General features: G+C 49.5%; 1 long non-coding RNA gene across 1 annotated transcript in view; it reads left to right on the top strand.

Annotated features, from left to right (window-relative positions):
- Window positions 1-617: 617 nt before the first annotated feature.
- LOC106148225 overlaps window positions 618-3,842 on the top strand; it is a 38,186-nt gene continuing 34,961 nt past the window's right edge. Inside the window, exon 1 of the long non-coding RNA XR_001233483.1 lies at window positions 618-816. This is a non-coding gene — a long non-coding RNA (uncharacterized LOC106148225). The remainder of the gene's footprint in view (window positions 817-3,842) is intronic.

Raw genomic sequence — 3,842 nt, 5'->3', positions numbered from 1 at the left:
AGGCCCAGGTTCAGCTCAGCCTCTGGTCAGGACCCTCTGCTGGGTTCCTGGCGGTGGGTGGCATCAGGGCAGAGCGTGTGAAAGAGGGGCAGAGTGACCTTGTGGTGGGACGGCAGGAGGGTCAAGCTCACCGCTTTACAATGACCTCCCCCTGCAGGAATTAACGCAGGTCTGCAAGCCTGACCCGTTAGCAAGGCGGTGTTAATCCGTTCCTGATGTCGGAGCGATATCTGAGGTCAGGCCACTTGTTATAGGCCACCAGATCCTCATGGCCAGGCCAGGTCCAGCTTCCGTGCACGACCCCGTGGGGAACGAGCCACGCTAAACCTGCGCCTCCCGCCCCAGCACAGCTCGTGGGCTTTTTGCCAGGTGCTCCTCCACCTCCTGCAGAAGTGTTTCCCACGTCCCACATGGCCTCAGACTTCGGGATTCTCGGCGTAATTTACATTTGTATTTATATTTGTTATCTGTGCTGTTGAGCGATTTTTAACGAACAGCGCCGGTATAAATCCGTTTTCCGTTTCACATACATAATCTTCAGTAAAGTCAACACCACCCAAGAGTTTTGTGCCAATTACTTAATTGTTCTTAAGTCAGAGCTGAATTTTAGGGTCACCTGCGCAGAAGACATTATTTGAACCTTTTATTTATTTCCCAAACGTTTACTGAGTCTGTGTTTAATTACTATTCTAGGCACTGAGGGGTCCCGTGGAAAAAAGAGACAACTTGTCTTGTGTCTGACTTACTTTCCTCCCGGCTGGGAAAAAATACCGAACACCTGCAAGTTTAAGGAGGAGAGGTCCCTTTTGGTTTAAGGTCAGTGGATGGTCGGTAGCCCCGAAGAAGTGCAGCGGGGCAGAGGGGTCTGGTGGAGCAAAGCCACTTACAGCAAATAGATGCACAGCAAACCGGACAGGGAGGAGCTGGGAGGTAGATAAACCCTCCCAGGCCACGCCCCCAGGGACTGAGTCATCCAATCAGACCTGAAAAGTCAGGCCACGCCCCTGTGACTGCCTCTTCCAATGAGACCTGAGTAGTGAGGGAGACGAGCCCATTCAGGCCACACCCCCCTGCCTTGGCGTTGAAAACGTTGCCTTCTTTCCCCTCTTCACGCAAAGACACAAACACACAGGCACTCTAGAGTATTTACACATCATGGAGTACTACTCTGCCCTAAAGAAGGGTAAACAGGAGTCACTGGTAGGAAAAGTGACACACCTTGAGACCATGATGCTAAGTGAAATACGTCAGATGCACAAGCTTGAATGTCACAGGGCTTCTCTTATACGAGAAACCAAAGCATAAATAAAGAGCAAAATAAAGGGTGGATAATAGGAGGCAGAGAGGTGGACTTCTCTCAGATGGGGCGGGACCAAGAGATGGAGGGCGGTTGGGGGGGAGGGAAAGGACGGTGAAAGGGGTTAAGCTGTGATTCACTCGCAAACATGCCCTCGCAAAACTGTACAAATGGAAGCAAAACGATAGCACTGTTTTTCTGACCATTTCTGATTTAGTCCACTCTGAGTGGGCTGGTGGCGATCTGGACTCCCCCGGAGGAGGAAGCCGGGTGAGCAGCAGCACCGTAAAGGGCCCTCAGAATGCATCCAAAATACCTCGATAGGGTTTTTGTCTTGTAGCCCTTGCTGGCCTTGAACTTGCAGCAATCCTCCTGCCGCAGCCTCTCGAGTGCTGGGATGACAGGCGTGCGCCACCACTCCCCGTTTTGGATCTTTCCAGTGTTGTTTTGGTTATAAAATGAACCAGTGGGAGAGCAGGGAGGATTTTCACGCCGGTGCGTTCAGCAAGCAAGGCGCAGTGCTTCCCCGTGCTGCAGGGCAGGTTCGGCAGGTCTCGGTCAGCTGAGACGCAGCGGAGCGCACGCCCAGCTCCCAGCGCGGCCAGCGCCTCCTCACCTAGATTTTTGGGAGTCTGGCGCCACCTGCTGGTCAGATGGCGACCGTTCAGATTTCCTTCGTGGAATTTTCATCCAGAAAGTAGTGGTAGGTAATTTATGCTTCCTACAGCCTTTGAGTCAATAAGTAAAATTATTTAAAATGCTAAAGAAATTGTGTGCAAAGCAATATTCCTTGCAATATAAACTACCTGAAGTGTATGACAGAGTTTTAATCTCGATTGAGCTTTTTTATATTTATTTGAATTTTATTTATTTATTTTTTGAGACAGGGTCTTGCTGTGTGGTTCAGGCTGGCCGAACTCACGGTGCTCCTCTTGTCACAAAGACTTGCTCTTGCTGCCGTCTAGGAATGCTTCCTTCGTCTTTAGCTCTCAGTTTAAATGAAAACCCCCCAGAAAATGCTGCTCCTGAAAAACTACAATTGAAAAGAATCAAAGCTGGGCGTGGTGGTGCATGCCTCTAATCCCAGCACTAAGGAGGCTGAGGAAGAAGGACTGTCTCAAATTTGACGCCAACCCGGGCTATATAGTGAGTTCAAGGCCACCCTGAACTGGATAGCGACACTCTATCTCAAAAAATCAAAAAAAGAAAAAAGAAAAAGTCACATTTAAAATTTTCTAGATAGGTCTGTTGTTATTCTTGTCATCACAGTATTCGACTCATTTTCTTCTGCACACACAGCTCGGTCTGTAGCTGTCTTCCGCAGTATAGGTCCCTGCCCTTCGTACATCGAATTCTGCGAGTCACCCAGTCCGTCTGGTTGGTTCTTCGTGTGAAACCTGCGGCCGGGCACTGGTATCTAAGAGGTGTCTGATGAACCCACAGAGAATGATTTTCCTCAGACTCTCCGGGAGCCCGTTGGTGTATTCAGAATGCTCGCTCCCAAGCACATGATTCCTGGGTGAGGTGGCGCCTGCCTGGAATCCGTGTACTCAAGAGGCTGAGACAGGAGGATCACTAAGAGTTGAAGGCCAGCCTGAATCACGCAATGAGAGACTCTGTCTCAAAACAGCAAGCCATGCACGGTGGTGTATGCCTGTAATTGCAGCACTTAGGAGGCTGAGGCAGGAGGATTTCCTTGAGTTCAACAACAGCCTGAATTTCTTAGCAAGACCCTGTGCACCCCCAAAACCAACAACAGCAAAGGGAAAAGCAGGTAATCATAGTGTTACATAAACAGGGAACATTAGTGCCTTACCACGCTAGCCGCTGCCCAGGTCGTTGTTGCAGAATCGTGCTCAGACTGTTTTCGGTGAGTGGTGCTTGGAGGGTGACCTCTGAGTCATGTCCTCTCTGCCTCAGATCCGTGTTCCAGCAGGGAGGGGGCCAGCATGGAAAGAAGGGCTTTCGAGGGCTCCAGAGCCATTTCTGTGTTAGGTGTATGTGTGTGTGTGTGTGTGTGTGTGTGTGTTTGTTTGAGACAGGCTCTCACTCTGTAGCCCAGGTTGGCCTCGAACTTGTGGTGACCCTCCTGTTTCAGCCTCCCTCGAGCATTGGGATTACAGGTTCCTGCCTCTATGGCTGGTGAGGTCTCTGTATTTTAATAAACTGTTAAGAGAGGGTAAAATCACCTCTGGAGCTTTTTTATCTTATAAGATCATTGGGACACGGATCAGAAACATGACAGCAGGCTGATGATAGTGGGGGTTGATGCCTTCCATGAACTATGTGGAAATACTGGTTTTTTTTTGTGGCGTTAAAATTGAGCTTTTATAGTAGATATGTTGGGAATTATCAATCCTTAGGTAAATTGCGGGGTTGATGGCAGAGCATAACATCTTACAAGAATACAGTGATGGGAGTGGGAAACCTTTCTCTCCCCCAGCAAACAGAGGCACACAGAGCCGTCTACACCCGTGTCGCTTGAGATGGAAAATTCTCATGCAGCATGGCACGCGCTCTCTGAGCATGACTTTTAAACTTTTTT

This window comes from Chinchilla lanigera, unplaced genomic scaffold, assembly GCF_000276665.1.
Source record: "Chinchilla lanigera isolate Chin_1 unplaced genomic scaffold, ChiLan1.0 scaffold00017, whole genome shotgun sequence".
Classification (NCBI taxonomy): Eukaryota; Metazoa; Chordata; class Mammalia; order Rodentia; family Chinchillidae; genus Chinchilla; species Chinchilla lanigera.
Note: the sequence above shows the minus strand (reverse complement) of the source record. Positions and strands in the feature narration are given on the sequence as shown.